The following is a 20747-nucleotide window of genomic DNA, read 5'->3' as shown; positions in this document are numbered from 1 at the left end:
TATGCATCTCTGTGTGTGGAGTACAGGTGGTCCAGAGTTTTTTTTTCACTCTGGTTGCACATTTAACATACTGATAGAAATTTGGTACAATGCATTTAAGTTTCCCTGCATTAAAGTCCCCGGCTACTAGGAGCGCCACCTCTGGGTGAGCGTTTTCTTGTTTGCTTATGGCGGAATACAGCTCATTAAATGCTGTCTTAGTGACAGCCTCTGACTGTCGGTGGTATGTAAACAGCTACGACAAATACAGATGAAAACTCTAGATAGTGTGGTCTACAGCTTATCATGAAATACTCTTCCACAGGCAAGCAATAGCTCAAGACTTCCTTAGATATCGTGCACCAGCTGTTATTTACAGAAATACATTGTCCACTGCCCCTTGTCTTACCAGACGCCGCTGTTCTATCCTGCTGGTGTAGCGTGTAACCAGCCAGCTGTATGTTGATAGTGTCGTCATTCAGCCACGACTCTGTGAAGCATAAGATTTTATAGATTTTAGAGTTGAATTTGTTGTTTAATCTTCCGCATAGCTCGTCAATTTTATTCTCCAAAGATTGCACGTTTGCGAGCAGAATGGAGGGTATTGGGGGGTTTATTCGACCACCTACAAATTCTCAGAAGGCAGCCTGCCCTTTGGACCCTTTTTCTCCACCTCGTCTTCACGCAAATCGTGGGGATCTGGGCCTGTTCCTGAGGAAGCAGTATATCTTTCTCATCGGGCTCGTCAGAGTTGTGAAAGGAAAAAAAGGTTTCTGCTAGTCCGTGGTGAGTAATTGCAGTCCTGATGTCTAGAAGTTATTTTCAGACATAAGAGACGGTAGCGACAACATTATGTAAAAAACGAAGTTACAAACACAAATAAATGAACAAAAAAACAAAGGTTGGGGACACATAAAACGTCTGTCTTCCTCTCCAGCGCCATCTTAATGGCACCAGAGAGGGTGATAGCGGTGATGCAATATGTAAACAATTTAAAAGTGACTAAGATACCATAGAGTAATGTAGAGTGCAGTTTTTACATATGAGATGAGTAATGCTAGATACGGAAACATTATTAACCCTTTCACACGTACCATCTGTAACAGTTGTCGTCGGGAATTGAGGACCAAAACGCAGCAGAAATGTGGATGCTCATCTTGATATTTATTTTAAAATAAAGAGAACACCAAAGTACTCACGAACAACAAAACAGTCTTGTCATGCGAAACAATCTCCCACAACACTACACCAAACAATTACCCATATATAGGACTCTCAATCAGAGGCAACGAGAAACACTTGCCTCCATTTGAGAGTCCAGCACCCAAACCTAAACATAGAAAACCTAAACTAGACAGAATGCAGAAATACAACCTAGAACATACTAACCTAGAACATACACCCAAAACCCAGGAACACATAAATCAAACACCCCTCTACAACACACACAAAACCCCCACCATACAAAACAAACATCCCTCTGCCACGTCCTGACCAAAATACTAAACAACTACTCCCTCTGCTGGTCAGGACGTGACACCATCACACAGGTGTGATCATTCTACAGTGGTCCCTGTAGCATACGATCACACCGATGTCATCAGAACGCTTATTTAGAACTCTTAATTAGAACGGGCAGTTTTGAATGACGTAACAATCAGCATTTGAGTTGGTCACACTTTTTTCTGAAACTTTTTCCACAAACACAGTCCTTACAAAGTTAAGTCCAGAATGTGAGCTGTTTATTTTTAGATGCAATGTTCAGACATTCACACAAGTATCTACAGCACAGCACAATCATCCAAACTGGAAAAATGTAGGCTATTGAGGAAAGATTGACGTAACACAAGCGGTCATATTTGAATAACTCTCACTGACAAACTACAATATGAATTAGCTAATAGCAATTACTATTTATAATTAATCACATCACGGGTGAGCTCACCATTGATCGAAATAATTGAGTAAAACACTCTCTAGAAGTCAAAAGTAATCCGACGATGGGTAGTTTCTGTGCGCTGCCATGCTTTTTTTCTCCTCACAGAAACAAAGATAATAAGAGAAGACAAGATGAGTTTGGTCTCATGTTCAAGGGGTGGGTGTGTCGTCTACCATCTTTCACATCCCACCATTCATTTCCGGAAGTCCTCAAAACATGCGTGAACCCTTACTCACCTCATTTTGTTATAACATCTTTGGTCCAACAGACGATTACGTGAAACCCAGAATGCATTGTATGTCAACAAACATGGCTCCACACACAGCTGGAATTAGTTTAGCTCATCATAATCAGTACAACCCTCAAAAAAGCATTTCACACATAAGTGTCCATTACAATCTATGCAAGAATTGAAATGCATGGTTTGTCACCAGTAATTGAAAACATGTGAATAAAACAGTAAATATATAAATAATTACCACACAAAACATTTTCTGATAGTGATTTATTGATACAAGTGACGCGTGCCGGCAGTCAATCACGTCCCCTCTCACTCCCACTCTGAGCCATTCAGTGTTGTTGTTTATGTATGTAGCTAATGAGCTAAGCTGTAGCATTAGCAATGTCTTTCAAAAGGAGACAACTCACAAATGTGGAAATTCTGGAGATATTTTAACATTCTGACAATGAGTCTGAGTATGAAAGTCAGGAATCAGATTCTGAAAGTGATAGTGAGGGGCTACCCCCCAACCTTGTAACCATTGAGAACCCTGAATCTGAGGATCCCTTGTTCACTGACAAAGTCCCAGGTCCCTTTGAAGATGCAGGTGGTGATGGAGGCAGACCGACAGTGGATGAAGTACAGGAGTTCTGTGGTAGCTGGAAGGCCGTCAGCCATTTCACCCCTCCTGGCCCTGCTGTTTGCTTTGATGAGTCCCAGTCTAGAGTAATACGCCCCTTGACGTTTCCAACTGAGACAGAGTGCTTCAAGTTGTTTCTGACAGAGGAGCTGGTGGGAGACATAGTAGAGAAGACCAATCGCTATGCCTTGGAGCTACAGGAGAAGAGAGAGCCAGGAGTGGGGGGGAACTCGCTAAATGGGTGACAACCACAATTAGTGAAATGTATACCTTCCTGGTGACAGTCTTCCTCATGGGGATAGTAAAGAAGAACTCCCTAAGAGAATACTGGTGCACAGATCCTATGTTTGCAACTCCCTTCTTTGCCACCCTCTTTTCCCAAGACCGATTCCTAGTTCCTGCGAATGCTGCGATGCTTGCATTTCGTCAACAATGCTACTTCCATCCTAAATGACCCGTTATATAAAATAAGAAATGTTCTTATCAGCCTGACATCAGCATTTGGTCAGGTCTTTGTGCCATACAAGGACCTATGCATTGATGAGTCCCTGATGTTATGGAAAGGTAGGCTGGCGTTCCGTCAATATATTCCCTCCAAAAGGCACAGGTTTGGGGTCAAGTTCTTTGTCATGTGCGACGTGAAGACAGGATTTGTCCAGGACATTGTAGTTTACACAGAGTCCACCATTGATATCCAACATTATGAGGGGCTTGGAGTGTCTGGGTCCGTGGTGATGACCATGCTGGCTCCTCATCTCGGCAAGGGACACGCTTTGCATGTGGACAATTGGTACACCAGTCTCACACTCTTGAAGCATCTGCTCTCCAACAGCACAGGGGCCTGTGGCACTGTCAGGTCAAACAGGAAGGGGATGCCAGCATTCGGATGCAGGAAGATGCAGAGAGGGGAGGTGGAGTTCAAGGAGGACGGTCAACAGCTGGCAGTAAAGTTGCATGACAAACGAGACGTCCATGTCCTCTCCACTGTCCATACAGCAACCATGTCGGCCACAGGGAAGGTGGACCACCTGACGGGAGAGAGAAACAAGCCAGACTGTGTGCTTGACTATAACCTCAAAATGGGGCAGTGGATAAGGCAGACAAGATAAACAGCTTTGTGGAATGCACTCGGAAAACGAACAAGTGGTATAAGAAGATATTTTTCCATCTGATCGATACCGCTGCCCTCACCGGCCACATAGTTCACCACCAACTAACAGGTGAGATGATTACTGAACAAGGTATTTTTGTAATTGGATGTACAGTTCACATACAAATCCATTATGCAATTATAGTGACAATATCTCACCCACCTACCCACTGCCTCATCATCCTCTCCCATCCCTCATCCTCCCCACTCCCTCAGAGGTAAAGTAATTACCTACCAAAAGTACAGAGAGAACCTCATGAGAGAGCTGCTGGAGGAGCACCACACCCCTCTGCGCCCATCCACTGGGGGTCGTCCTGCTGCGGACAATCCCCTACACCTCACTGCACAGCATTTTCCCTGCAAAGTCCCCCAAACTGCTGCTTAAGGTAGTCACACACTGCAAAGTCTGCCTGTCTGGCAACAGGAGAAGTAAGCAAAGGAAGTTGACAAAATACATGTGTTTAGCTTGTGATACACCTCTATGTGTTTCACCATGCTTTGGGGAGTAACATATGCTCAAGCACTATTGAGCACATCTGCAGCAATTAGTGACTGACTGACCTGACAGGTGACCTGCCATCATACTATGCCTTTAGAGGTGGGGGGAGGGGGGGGGGAATGCAGTTGTTGTTCAGTCACTGCATGAATATTAAATATGGGTAATGCATATTCAGTTTTTTGTCCTCTAGTAAAACAAGTTGTTGTTGAACCAACCACCACCAATACTGCAATATTACATACTGTATTGGCCTGTGTGTTTTCTTGCTGTGTTTTCATCCAGTAAAACTGTTAAGGAGAGTAGAAAAGCTGGCCTCAATCTTCAGCTCGAAAGATGTCCAGCTCCAGCTCCAGTTATGATATTGGCAAGTACTGTTTGTGGTTAGAATACAATATAAGGATATAGCAATAAAACAATATTACAAAGAAGTAACATAATAAACACTGCTGTAAAAATAGTATATTGCATTGACGAAATCACAAATGAGTTATAACAGTAAGAAACTAACTTTTGAGCTCCACAAGAGGGCAAGGCAGGGCAGAACAGAGCTATGCTAAATAGACCAAATGAACCAAATGAATGAAATGTAACTAGGCAAGTCATTTAACAACAAATTATTAATTACAATGACGGCAGACAATGCTAGGCCAATTGTGCGGCGCCGTATGGGACTCCCAATCACAACCGGTTGTGATACAGCCTGGATTCAAATCAGGGTGTTTGTAGTGATGCCTCTAGCACTGAGATGGAGTGCCGTAGACCGCTGCGCCACTTGGGAGTCATAAGGCCAGGGTAGCTTCAAAATACAACAAGCCAATACTTCTGACGCAATTAGCATTGCTTTACAGAGCTAATAGAAGAATGTAGTTAGCTACATAAGCACGATTGGATATAACACCATAAAGGTTATGAAATGAGTAACGTTACCTCGAGTGTCCGCGGTTAGAAGGAATATACACGAATATATTATGCTCCATACATACAGTACGCTACAATAGAAACGACATACAGAAACTATTATAACGTAATAAGGCACTTTGATAGAAATGCACACATTTCCAAAGTTATTATTAGTAACGAAAACAACAATGACTGTGATGCAGGCAACAGACGGAAAATGTGAACACGTGTGTGCAGGACGGGAGATGCGCAAATGTCTGCAGACTTGAACTGCACGAATAATTGGGAAGTGCTTGGGGAATTTTGTCCGGGTCATAAATGTCCCAAAAATTTATTGTCCGCAAAAGTAAAAAGGACTATTTTTATGTGAATGAATGAGGAGGCGGAACACACCTCAAATTCAAACTGTTCTTAGAAAATAAAAACTTTTTAGAAAATCATTTGAAATTGAATTTGAAACAGCCTATAAATAAAAACAGGCTAAGTGCCTTGGTTTGAGGGCAATATACTGTTGCGTAACAATCACATTCTGGAATGGAGAGAACGTTCTAACTCACTCTGGGGCGACCGTTACAGATTGTTGGAACTCACGCATGAAAAGGTTAAAGTGGCTAGAGATACATTTCTAAAAGTGGCCATTGATTTTTAATCTATGTCTATAGGCAGCCGCCCGCCTCTGATGTGCTAGTGATGTCTGTTTAGCAGTCTGATGGCCTTGAGATAGAAGCTGTTTTTCAGTCTCTCGGTCCCAGCTTTGATGCACCTGTACTGACCTCTATCACCTTCTGGATGATAGTGGGGTGGCTCAGGTGGTTGATGTCCTTGATGATCTTTTTGGCATTCCTATGGCATCGGGTGCTGTAGGTGTCCAGGAGGGCAGGAAGTTTGCCCCCGGTAATGCGTTGGGCAGACTGCACCACCCTCTAGAGAGCTTTGCGGTTGTGGGTGGTGCAGTTGCCGTACCAGGCGGTGATACAGCCCGACAGAATGCTCTCAATTGTGCATCTGTAAAGGTTTGTGAGGGTTTTAGGTGTTAAGCCAAATTGTTTAGCCTCCTGAGGTTAAAGAGGTGCTGGTGCGTCTTCTTCGCCACACTGTCTGTGTGGGTGGACCATTTCAGTTTGTCATTGATGTGTACGCCGAGGAACTTGAAGCTTTCCACCTTCTCCACTGCGGTCCCATCGATGTGGATAGGGGGGTGCTTCCTCTGCTGTTTCCTGAAGTCCACAATCATCTCCTTAGTTTTGTTGATGTTGAGTGAGAGGTTATTTTCCTGGCACCACACTCCCAGAGCCCTCGCCTCCTCCCTGTAGGCTGTCTCATCTTTGTTAGTAATCAAGCCTATTAATGTTCTGTCATCTGCAAACTTGATGATTGAGTTGGAGGCATGGGTGAACAGGGAGTACAGGAGGGGCTGAGCACGCACCCTTGCCCAGTGTTGAGGATCAGCGAAGAGAAGGTGTTGTTTCCTACCTTCACCACATGTGGGCAACTCGTCAGGAAGTCCAGGACCCAGTTGCACAGGGCGGGGTTCAGACCTAGGGCCTCAAGTTAGATGATGAGCTTGGTGGGTACTATGGCGTGGAACGCTGAGCTATAGTCAATGAACAGCATTCTTACATAGGAATGCTTCTTGTCCAGATGGGACAGTAATCAAATTGTAGTGGGTCTAGGGTGGTAGGTAAGGTGGAGGTGAGATGATCCTTGACTAGTCTCTCACACCACTTCATGATGACAGAGGTGAGTGCTAAGGGGTGATAGTCATTTAGTTCAATTACCTTTGCTTTCTTAGGTACAGGGACAATAGAAAGATTGAACATATCTGAAAACACAGATCTATTCTCCATTCTAATCCCAGTCACCATTAAAAATAAAAACAGTTGCTGGGGCCAGGTAGAGTATCTGTAGTGCTACCCAGAGTGTAATGTATGTTCAGTTGATATTTAATGGCAAACTTTCCATCAAAGAGTTGGCAAACTGTCCCACCACATCTGATTCTTCACAGAGAAGAAGTTAACTCTTAAGTGCATTGTCACAAACTCTGTAGAATGATGTTGCTGTGGTTACTCATAAATCACATATACACGCTGTCCCATTTTGCCATTTGTTATAACATCGTATGTACAGTGGCTTGCAAAAGTATTCACCCCCTTGGCATTTTTCCTATTTTGTTGCCTTACAACCTGGAATTAAAATTGAATTTTGGGGGGGTTGTAGGAACACCTTCCTAATATTGATTTGCATCCCCTCCCCCTTTTGCCCTCAGAACAGCTTAAATTCAGCAGGGCATGGACTCTACATGGTAGCAAAATTATTCCACAGGGATGCTGGCCCATGTTGACTCCAATGTGTCCCACAGTTATGTCAAGTTGCCTGGATGTCCTTTGGGTGGTGGACTGTTGTTGATACACACATGAAACTGTTGAGCATGAAAAACCCAGCCGCGTTGCAGTTCTTGACACACAGAAACCGGCGCACCTGACAACTACTAACATACCCCATTCAAAGGCACTTAAATATTTTGTCTTGCTCATTCACCCTCTGAATGGTACACATACACAATCTATGTCTCAATTGTCCCAAGGCTTACAAATCATTCTTGAACCTATCCCCTCCCCTTCATCTACACTGATTGAGGTGGATTTAACAAGTGATCAATAATGGATCATAGCTTTCACCTGGATTCACCTGGTCAGTCTGTCATGGAAAGAGTGTTCCTAATATTTTGTACACTCAGTGTACATACATGTCGGACAGTATGCTTTACTTAAAGCATTACATGAACAGGTGAATACATGGTCACATTCCAGAGCTTTACATTGCATAAACACAACTGGCTTATCCAGTCAGATCCGGATTTACCCCAAGGCGAGGCATTGATTGGGTTTAGTCTCCACTCACTGAGGTCAAAGTGCGTATGGGTACCCCCTGGATGGACATACAACCACCAGAAAAGAGAGATGTAGATAGAGGTAGAAAAGGTACAAGCCCTACATGTCTCCGTAATGATGAGGGTGCCTCCTAGGTGCAGTGAGCTGTCACTGAGAGTTGCTGACGTGTGAGAGCTTTAACACGCCAGGCCCACATCCATAGAGTCGTGTAGACAGTTGGATATGAGAAATATCACAGATGTTTTTTATCCCATTGACAAATTCATTATTTCCCAGAGTCCATCAGTAATGCTGGTGGCAAGACTGACTCCAGAATCATAATTGTGATTGTGTTTAACCTGCTAATGATGATAACGTAACGATGACCTGGCAAAGGCATCTTCTCTCAATGATGCATAGTAAGGAGGAGAGGAGAGGACAGGTGAAGACTGAAGAGTCATGTTCTGCTTTTAAAGCAGGTAGAGACCCTAAAAGCTTTGGGCACATGGCAAAATACTAGAAATACTCAGATAAATATGACTTGTGCAACCAGAACCATGCAGAGGTTTGCTTCATCACTTCTTCATCATCTCTCTCTCTTTTCCTCCTTCTCCCGTTCCCACAACACACTACTCTGAACACTTGCTGGTGTCACACTACACTGCACATTTGCTAGTCCCCATTTTTTGGAAAGGGGGATTATGCAGTCTGAAAAGGTCTTGTGCTTAATTATTTTATGATCTGTCTCAAAGGTAGAACTGCATGGCGAATGGTGGGACCATTTCTGTTGATGAATGTAGGAAAGCTGTGAATAATTTCAGTGAGAAAGGACATATGAGTCACATTTTATCAGCAAGGTTTCAGCTGAAGAAAGAGCACAATGTAATGTATGATGATTTCCCCATCCCCTTTGTCTCTCATGTACCATGAAAATATGCCAATCAATCTGTGCCCATGGTAGCCACCTCCACCCCACTGTCACAGCTATACAAATAGCTAAGGTGCACTGCTGGTTTGGCTCCGTAGCCGCTATCAAGTAATGAGGCCTGAAATGAAATGCAGAGCATTTGGCAATAAAGGCTGCCATTCTATACTCCTTTCTGTGCTCTGGTGTGATTAATGAATGTAGAAATGTTCAGATACGGTTTTGCTCTTTTGGCAGAGAGTCTGCATGTATCTTGTCATTTGACTACTATCTATATAGAATGTAATCTAGTGTACAGTATGTCACACACTAACCTACACTACATGACCAAAAGTATGTGGACACCTGCTCGAACATCTCATTCCAAAATCATGGACATTACTATGGAATCGGTCTATGGCACTGATGTTGGGTAATTAGGCCTGGCTTGCAGTCGGCATTCCAATTCATCCCAAAGGTGTTCAATGGGGTTGTGGTCAGGGCTCTGTGCCAGTCAAGTTCTTCCACACCAATCTCAACAAACCATTTCTCTATGGACCTCGCTTTGTGCACGGGTGCATTGTCATGCTGAAACAGGAAAGGGCCTTCCCAAAACTTTTGCAACAAAGTTGGAAGCACAGAATCGTCTCGAATAACATTGTATGCTGTAGTGTTAAGATTTCCATTCACTGGAACTAAGGGGCCTAGCCCGAAGCATGAAACAGTCCCAGATCATTATTCATCATCCACCAAATTTTACCAAAGCAAGATTTGTCCGTCGGACTGCCATATGGTGAAGCGTGATTCATCAATCCAGAGAACGCGTTTCCACTGCTCCAGAGTTCAATGGCGGTGAGCTTTACACCACTCCAGCCGACGCTTGGCATTGTGCATGGTGATTTTAGGCTTGTGTCCGGCTGCTCTGCCATGGAAACCCATTTCATGAAGCTCCCGACTAACAGTTATTCTGCTGACGTTGCTTCCAGAGGCAGTTTGGAACTCAGTAGTGAACGTTGCAACCGAGGACAAATGATTTTTACAAACTGCGCATTTCAGCACTTGGCGGACCCTTTATGTGAGCTTGTGTGGCCTACAACTTTGCGGCTGAGCCGTTGTTGCTCCTAGACGTTTCCACTTCACGATAACAGCACTTACAGTTGACCAGGACAGCTCTAGCACGGCAGAAATTTGTTGAACTGACTTGTTGGAAAGGTGGCATCCTACGACGGTGCCACATTGAGAGTCACTGAGCTCTTCAGTAAGGCCATTCTATTGTCAATGTTTGTCTGTGGAGATTGCATGGCTGTGTGCCCCATTTTATACACCTGTCAGCAACAGGTGTGGCTGAAATAACCGAATCCACTAATTTAAAGGGATGTCCACATACTTTTGAATATATTGTGTATATGATTGTGAATCTATACTATTGTTCAGCAATGTATAGTGTTAGAGCTATTTCTGAGGGACTGAGAACCAGGGAAACTCTCACAACTGTAGGGGATCCCTGTTAATCGTATTGAAAATAAGGCTAATCAGATCAAACTTGGCACTCTCTCACCAGTATCTCTTTTTGTCCAGTTGTGTTGAACTCAAACAATCAACACAATATCTTTGAGTGTTACTTGCTGCATGTTTGCCATTGTAATTTGTCTATGATTTAATTTTTGGGGCAAAGGAAATAATTTAGTGAAGTGTCTCTTCTTGTTTGTCTTTTTCTAAGAGGCACAATTTGCAAAGGTGAACTGCTGCAACGCTTCCACCTGTCTGTTTGGTCCTTGTTTTTTCAGAGAGAACAACATAAAAGGGAAAACAAATGTACAATTAAGATTAAGAGAATGAGTGAAACAGTTTTATGGTTTTTGTTTTGTTTTTTCCTTTCTGAAACTAATAGGTGGATAACGTTGCTCAGGTGCATACAGTGGCTTGCGAAAGTATTTACCCCCCTTGGCATTTTTCCTATTTTGTTGCCTGACAACCTGGAATTAAAATGGATTTTGGGGGGGTTGTATCATTTGATTTACGCAACATGCCTACCACTTTCAAAATATTTTTTATTGTGAAACAAACAAGAAATAAGACAAAAAAAACGTAAAACTTGAGCATGCATAACTATTTGTAGAGCCACCTTGTCATAGTCCGTGTATGTAGGTGGCAGGGAAGTCAGGCGCAGGAGAAAACAGAGTGGTTTAAAAATTGAATATTTATTTCCAAAACCAACGTAGAAAACGAATCCGGGTAAAACAATAACCCGTCGCACACCGATACAGGAACAACACGTACATAACAAACAAACAATCACCGACAGAGAAATGAGGGGAAGCAGAGGGTTAAATACACAACATATAATTACTGGGATATGAAACAGGTGTGTAAAGAGACCAGACAAAACCAATGGAAAATGAAAAACTGATCAATGGTGGCTAGAAGGCCGGTGACGTCGATCGCCGAACACCACCCGAACAAGGAGGGGCATCAACTTCAGTAGAAGTCGTGACACACCTTTTGCAGCAATTACAGCTGCAAGTCTCTTGGGGTATGTCTCAAAAACTTGGCACATCTAGCCACTGGCATTTCTGCCCATTCTTCAAGGCAAACTGCTCCAGCTTCTTCAAGTTGGATGGGTTCCGCTGGTGTACAGCAATCTCTAAGTCATACCACAGATTCTCAATTCCAAGACATTTAAATGTTTCCCCTTAACCTCTCTAGGGTAGGTGGCACCAAATCATCCCACCTACGTAACAGCCAGTGTAATCCCGTAACGCGTTATTCAAAAACCTCAAAAATGCAAAAACTTCAAGTTCTCAAACATATGACTATTTTACACCATTTTAAAGACAAGACTCTCTTTAATCTAACCACACTGTCCGATTTCAAAAAGGCTTTACAACGAAAGCAAAACATTAGATTATGTCAGCAGAGTACCCAGCCAGAAATAATCAGACACCCATTTTTCAAGCTAGCATATAATGTCACATAAACCCAAACCACAGCTAAATGCAGCACTAACCTTTGATGATCTTCATCAGATGACAACCCTAGGACATTGTGTTATACAATACATGCATGTTTTGTTCAATCAAGTTCATATTTATATCAAAAACCAGCTTTTTACATTAGCATGTGACTAGCATGTGACTAGCATTCCCACCGAACACTGCCGGTGAATTTACTAAATTACTCACGATAAACGTTCACAAAAAGCATAACAATTATTTTAAGAATTATAGATACAGAACTCCTCTATGCACTCGATATGTCCGATTTTCAAATAGCTTTTCGGTGAAAGCACATTTTGCAATATTCTCAGTAGATAGCCCGGCATCACAGGGCTAGCTATTTAGACACCCGGCAAGTTTAGCACTCACCAAAGTCAGATTTACTATAAGAAAAATGTTATTACCTTTGCTGTCTTCGTCAGAATGCACTCCCAGGACTTCTACTTCAATAACAAATGTTGGTTTGGTTCAAAATAATCCATAGTTATATCCAAACAGCGGCGTTTTGTTCGTGCGTTCAAGACACTATCCGAAAGGGTAAATAAGGGTGACGAGCATGGCGCAATTCGTGACAAAAAAATTCAAAATATTCCATTACCGTACTTCGAAGCATGTCAACCGCTGTTTAAAATCAATTTTTATGCCATTTTTCTCATAAAAAAGCGATAATATTCCGACCGGGAATCTGCGTTTAGGTAAACAGACGAAAGAAAATAAAGCATTCGGTCGACTCGGGCACGCGCCTAAGCCCATAGTACTCTGATCGGCCACTTGCCAAAAGCGATAATGTGTTTCAGCCAGAGGCTGCCTCGATATCGTTCAGCTTTTTCCCGGGCTCTGAGAGCCTATGGGAGCCGTAGGAAGTGTCACGTTATTGCAAAGATCCTCAGTCTTCAATAAAAAGAACCAAGATGAAACACAACTTGTCAGACAGGCCACTTCCTGCATGGAATCTTCTCAGGTTTTGGCCTGCCATTTCAGTTCTGTTATACTCACAGACACCATTCAAACAGTTTTAGAAACTTTAGGGTGTTTTCTATCCAAAGCCAATAATTATATGCATATTCTAGTTACTGGGCAGGAGTAGTAACCAGATTAAATCGGGTACGTTTTTTATCCGGCCGTGTCAATACTGCCCCCTAGCCCTAACAGGTTAAACCACTCGAGTGTTGCTTTAGCAGTATGCATTGTCCTGCTGGAAGGTGAACCTCCGTCCCAGTCTCAAATCTCTGGAAGACTGAAACAGGTTTCCCTCAAGAATTTCCCTGTATTTAGTGCCATCCTTCATTCCTTCTATTCTGACTAGCTTCCCAGTCCCTGCCGATGAACAACATCCACACAGCATGATGCTGCCACCACCATGCTTCACTGTGGGGATGGTGTTCTCGGGGTGATGGGAGGTGTTGGGTTTGTGCCAGACAGAGTTTTTCTTGATGGCCAAAAAGCTACATTTTAGTCTCATCTGACCAGAGTACATTCTTTCATATGTTTGGGGAGTCTCCCACATGCCTTTTGGCGAACACCAAACATGTTTGCTTATTTTTATCTGGCCACTCTTCCATAAAGCCCAGCTCTATGGAGTGTATGGCTTAAAGTGGTACTATGGACAGATACTCCAATCTCCACTGTGGAGCTTTGCGGCTCCTTCAGGGTTATCTTTGGTCTCTTTGTTGCCTCTCTGATTAATGCCCTCCTTGCCTGGTCCGTGAGTTTTGGTGGGTGGCCCTCTCTTGGCAGGTTTGTTGTGGTGCCATATTCTTTCCATTTTTTAATAATGGATTTAATGATGTTCTATGGGATGTTCAAAGTTTCGGATATTTTTTTATAACCCAACCCTGATCTGTACTTCTCCACAACTTTTTCCCTGACCTGTTTGGAGAGCTCCTTGGTCTTCATAGTATTGCTTGCTTGGTGGTGCCCTTTGCTTATTGCTGTTGCAGACTCTGGGGCCTTTCAGAACAGGTGTATATATACTGAGATCATGTGACAGATCATGTGACACTTAGATTTCACACAGGTGGACTTTATTTAACTAATTATGTGACTTCTGAAGGTAATTGGTTGCACCAGATCTTATTTAGGGGCTTCGTAGCAAAGGGGGTGAATACACATGCACGCACCAGTTTTCTGAGTTTTTTTTATTTTTTATTTTTATTTTTTAAATAAGTAATTTTTTTCATTTCACTTCACCAATTTGGACTATTTTTTGTATGTCCATTACATGAAATCCAAATAAAAATCTATTTAAATTACAGGTTGTAATGCAACAAAATAGGAAAAACGCCAAGGGGGTGATGTCTTGACGTTATGTATTTATTTGCATTGATAGCCATTCCCAGTATTTGAGAGCTAATAACTAATCTTCATATACATACATTTTGTCTTATCCTTACTCTGCTGCTCCTATCAGTTTTTAGAATCGTACTTTGTGCCAAGTTAAGCTATACAGGGGCCTGCCGCCATCAATATAAATGCAAATAAACCGTGGGGCACCGAGAGGCCGTGGCGTGGTTTTGTCATGATAATATTATAGGTTTGCCTTAGAGGAAGGTTCAAGACTAGGTATTGAGCTGCAGATGAGGGCCAGGCTTTGAAGATCTAACACATTATCCCAAGTGGAAACACATGAAAAGGCAATGATTCTTTAGCCGGAAGATCATAAGGCCTGAAAGACTCCTTTTTGATTCACCAAGACTGGGAGGGTGCCAAAAACAATGAGATATCAAGTAAACAGTGCAGAGGAGGGTCAGCTTTGTATAGTATTGTAAATAGTAGTGTCTTTGGTGCTTGTGTTTATTCTGCACATCAACTGGGGGCTATGGAGTTATAACAGTCAAAGAGTCATGTGCCATGATATGCAGATTGAGATGTAATGCATGGAAAGCTATTTGCATTCATTGCTTATTACATGTCAAACCTATCACTGCTCTCTCATACGCCTCCCTCTCCCACAACTTGTCATGGACAATCTCAGGATATCTTTTTTTTATATATTGACACAGTAGTCGAAGATACAAAATTGGACACATCCTAGATTGAGGCCTAGATATGATGTATTGTTAGCCAGAAGCGGTGGGTTACTTTTGCCGATTCAGGCGGTTTTGGCAAATAACCTTCTGGAAGGGTACACACCATTAGTGTGGTCACATTGGATTTTACAGCATTGAGAGGTTCCAATCCTCAACACTTAGCAGAACCCCAAATCACTGATCAATTACACCAGCATAGAAGGGCAAACCTAAAACGCCTGTCAATCTATGCATACAGGTATTCTACCTTCAACTCTACTAAGTTAGCCATTATGGAAACATCTTCAAAGTGCAGTTTCATCTTTCCGTTCAACTAGTGATGACCTTATCTGTGAGAATGTAATTCAAGACATTACATCTCCTCAGCAGTTTCATCTCAGATCTCGTTTCACCTGAAAAGTAGACAGGACATGGACAACAATGTCACCCGAGAGATGATATGTGTATTTGGGTGTCTTATTTCACATAATTATCACAACAATGTTAGACTATCTCCGTAAGGTGTGATTTATCAATTGGAGGCAGAGGGCACAGTGGGTCAGGTCATGTTTCAATTCCTGGTTGCATAACTATCACATAAAGTACCAAATCAAATCTATTTCACAAATTGAATCTCAATGAGGCTTGTCTGACTCGGATCAAAGAAGTACTGGTGACTCAGGAGTCTTCAAAATCCAACTTGGAGTGGCCCAACACAGTGCTCTCTACACAAATCATATGCTGAGAACACGCTTAGAACAACAACAACAATTTAAGTGTGGGCATAACACTTTGAATACAGTTAGTTATGTGGATACTTTGAACTTGCAGAGAACTATAGTTTGAGGGAGAAAGTGGTGGGAGAGAGTGCTAGTTTCCACAGAAGAATGCGTGGGTATGTAAGGAGATTGACTAGAACCGGAAGATAAAGAGAGACAAAGATGGATGTGGTAAAAGAGTGCAAAGACAGAGATAAATAGTTAAAAGTGGGATAGTGTGAAAGAGAAAGGGATAAAGGAAGAGGGAAGAAAAGACAGTCTGCTAAACAGAGTGACAACTCCTTGTATAATGCAGCGGCGAGGAGCCTGCTGTTTTTGTTTCCCCATGCTGAGAACAAATGGTAGTAATCAGGGACTCTCCAACTGACAATAAATATCAGGACGCGTTCCCTCGCTCAGAAAACAGAGGCGGAGGAGAACATAAAGACATTATACAAAAAGCTTGCCTTACTTCTCTGAAAAGAGATGCTCTAAAAGCCACTTAAGATGCAATTTCAGAAACTGGTGTGCGACATAATGTTTTAAAATACCACATCAAGCTATAAATAGAAAAAGCCTTGGTGATGGTTTGTACTTCTGTTGTCGATATTTCTTAAAAATTGTGCTGTAATTTTTGATTGCGACTACCAACCCAACATTTACGGATTTTAGCAGGCCCAATCGCTAGCAAATTGAATGCCAAACACGTTAAAGAGAATACAATTCATAAAAGTTTTTTCATGTCTGTATTTAGTATATTGACCCAAACGTAGAGGTCAAAAACAACGTTGTATTATGAAGGCTTTGGAAAACATTGAATCTTAGTGTGGTATTCTGTCAATTGCAGATAGCGGCTTCCAGATAACACATGATCAACCACACTTCTGAAACTGCTACAGAAAGCCACTATCTGCAAGTATTTGAATACCATATTTAGGCTCATGATTATGATGTCAGAGCACATAAACACTGAATATTCTATACCAGCATCCCTCCTACCCAGTCATGATGAAAATAACTTCCGTTATCTACTTGATCAATGTCTTCATGACTCATTTCTAAAACTTATGAGAGTCTGGACAATTTTTTTCCCTCCTCTCGCCTCAGTCTGTCATATGTCAGTGGGCTTTTGTTCCCCTTCCTCCAGTAGTTTGCTGTGATTAGGGGATGCACAGCGGGGTGCTGGCAGAGCCTCTCCCCACGCTTAACCACGGTAATTTACTGCCTGTGAAGAGGCCTGCTGAGTGCACTGGGAGAAAGGGTGCCTTACACGCACTGCCCGCTACCTAAACCTTTCATTATCCCGAGTCCACTGCTTCCTGTGCATGAAAACTGTCACCTGTTCATTTCCACCTAATCGAAGGAGCTTCAGTGGGTTATCTTTTTCCTGGTGCCTGTGGCATATTCAAGAGAACAGAATAAACAAGGAAGAGAAAGGGAGAGTTAATTTCATAAAAATGAAAAGGACTTTTTTTTTTCCTCCCTCACCTCACTATTTCAAAATGGCCTATATTTCGTAACAAGGCTTCATTCGAATAATGAGTCTCCATTCTTTCCCATTTCAAGAGCATTCACTGTCGACTTGACTGTGCTGGTATTTGGAGTATATTGAGTTTGTTGCATCTCAAAATCATCTCCCTATCAAAATATTTGCATTACAAGGAATGCACTTCATCATTTAGTCTTATCTCGGCAAAATCCAGACTGTGAAGCCATGTAGAGTAAATACATGGAAACCAGGCACTGTGATAGTGCTGTAAAAATGCTTCAGTTGTAAACATGCAAATGAATCATGGCAGTCGCTGTATCTTGCAGGTATACATCAATCTCTCCTCTCAACTGACATCCACAGGTCTCTTTGTCTCAATGGAGCTGGGGGTTTGTGAAAGTGAAATGCCTTTGCTGTTTTGTGTGTGAATGTGTGTTTTTTATTTCAATAAAGAAGAGGAGTACGCTCAGTTTAAAACAAGCAATGAGGTTGTTCAATTCTGCATAACAAAGAGAACATGACACCTTCCGCTGATAGTGTATCTACAGTCGGTGTGTGATGTGTTACCCTCAAAAATCATTATCTTTCTAATCCTTAAAACTGTACACAAAAATCGTGTGTTATGAAGACATATACACAAGCAGATAAATTCTATTTCTTTACTTCATATTGGACAACATAATTCCCAGACAGAATTTGTCTCTCTCTCTCCCCCCCTCCTCTCTCTCTCTGTCTGTCTCTCTCTCTCTCTCTCTCTCTCTCTCGCTCTCTCTCTTTCACTCATCCTCAAATCTAGCATACTCCAAAGAAATCTAAGAGAGACAGATTCTGTCTGGGAATTGTATTGTCCAATATGAAGTAAAGAAATTGAATTTGGTGAGGTCAGGGATAGAATATATAACGCAACAAACCAGTAAGATATACAAGCCTATTCAAGAGAGAGATACAAGGCCACGACTTGTTCATTTTTATGACACCCACTACATACAGTGGACAATACTTGTTTTAATCGTATTTGATATATAATGGATTTTCTTAACCATAAAGCTGTCCTTTTTTATTCCATGGCTGTTTTAATAGGAGTGATTAAGATGTGCAGATTTGCACAGGAGAACAGAGAATGTAATTTATTTTTCTACTAATCTGGCTAATGGTCAGCACTGAGTTGTCCCAAGGTCAGTCAGTATCATAATCTTATCACTGTTTGCAAGTATATAGGGTCTTGAGCTTGGAGGACATTGCCAGCGCAATGGTATTGTAATGATCGTCCTACCAGAACCTTTGGTTGAGTCTTCTAAAAGAAGTCCAAGTTCATATTCATATTTGTAAGCCAATGAAAAAACCTTAAAATGCATGTTACAGGATGATGATGATGATGATGATGATGATGATGATGATGATGATGATGATGATGATGATGAAGATAATAATGATGATAAATAAAACAAACAAATCTGGAAATGCATGGAGATGGAACAAATTACAAAAACAATACCTCAATCAAGGGTATTCAAATGTAGGGTTAACTCAGGTAAAACCAAAAAACATTAAAGGGTCTATCTTCTGTAAAATGCACGAATAACAAGATTGAGAATGCAGCCGTGTTGCCTGAAGCTGCACGACTGGATTTTCTGCGTAACATTAATATCATATGTTTTTTTTTTATCATGAATAAGACAGAAAGCAACCTCCATGTCACACCGAGACATACATACTGTAGAACCAACAACCAGCCATGCAGTTAGGTCATGAATTACTAAACGTGATCCTCGGCTAAATGTAAGAGACTGCACATCTGAGGAGGATTGCCTGACACAAGCAGGCTCCTCATATAGCGCCTTCACTGCCTTTTACGGCTGCATGCGGGAAGAGCTAAGACCTACGTCAACAGCTATGTCTCTTTAAACACATTTGAGGGAACATGACATCTCACTCAGCCAAATTCCTCTCAATGTGAAAAGCAGTCTTACAAAGAGGAATGTTTTGATGAGGACACAGATGTAACCAGTGGAGCCTATATACATGAGAACCGTTGCTCATTTACAGAAATAGAGAATTAGTATAGAATTGTCTGTTTTGTTTCCTTTGTGAAAATTAACAAATTGGGTCTTGGGGGAAATACCACTTGGGAAAATGCGCAGAGGTCAATGCCCATAACATATGAGCAATGCCTTCTGTCCTCCTCTGGCCCATGATGGGTGTCGATGAAACAATCAATAGGTCTTACTCGAGGTCAGTGCTACATAATGGCTGGTTTTGATGGTGTGGATCTCTAGGAGTCTGGGGGCTCGGAATGCTGAAGATCATGATCCATTGTGTGGAATCAGTTGCTCGACTCAAGCTGCCCTTTGTTATTCAGCTCAGGCTGTTCTTCTATTGATATTTCTCTACTGTCAAATAAGACCAGGGACTTGCTGTTCCATGTAAAGAGGTTTTACAAGGAGGTAATCAATAGCACAGTTTGAAAATTCACCTTGATTGGATAGCATTCATGCGCTTTAAATAGAGATATTTTTCCTGATTCATCTAGTACATGTTTTTAATATATAGTTTGAACATGGTGCAGTTTACAGTATGAGCACGCTCATGAACTATAGTATGGTCTACAGCCTTCAAACTCAACTCTGGACCTTGAAGCCAGGTCTGCTGCTTGTTTTTATTGTTCTAATCAGGGACTGATTTAGACCTGGCACACCAGGTAGGTGCAATTAATTATCAGGTAGAACAGAAAACCAGCTGTAACTGTCCATAGGGTAAGAGTTTAATATCCCTGACCTACAGTATCTGTGTGCAAGTACAAGTGTGTGTACAAGGCTTGCTACAAATTATATTATGAGCCCCTAAGTGCATGTAGAGGGGTTCTGGTTAAGGAAAGAGAATGTCAGTCTCCTGACACTAACTCATTGTCATGGGACAGCACCAATGATGCTCCTGGAAACAATGAGGCCATCAGAACTGAAATGGACCTTCCAGCGTAACTCTTTATTCAAAATGAATTGAGTGCTACTGTTAAAACTAGTGGAAGTTATCATTTCCCACAGCCAACCCTTTCTCTAGCTCTCATGTCCTCTTCTCCCAATTCTCTCTGACTCTAGCACTCTATACTAGCTTTGGATGAAGTGCTAATGGGAAGAATTCAGTGAACAAGCAATGCATTATTGGCAGCTTGGCAGCTGGGAGAGCCGTTTTAGGATTCAGCCAGGGGATCAGTCTGCTGCACCATCCAGGCATCTCAGAAAGACCCTAGATTAAAGCAATAATGGTGGCAATCCACCATGGTCCATACTCCATATAGGTGTGTGTGTGTGTGTGTGTGTGTGTGTGTGTGTGTGTGTGTGTGTGTGTGTGTGTGTGTGTGTGTGTGTGTGTGTGTGTGTGTGTGTGTGTGTGTGTGT

The sequence above is a fragment of the Salmo salar genome, chromosome 26 (assembly GCF_965601325.2).
Source record: "Salmo salar chromosome 26, fSalSal1, whole genome shotgun sequence".
In the NCBI taxonomy this organism is placed as follows: Eukaryota; Metazoa; Chordata; class Actinopteri; order Salmoniformes; family Salmonidae; genus Salmo; species Salmo salar.
This window is presented reverse-complemented; position numbering follows the sequence as displayed.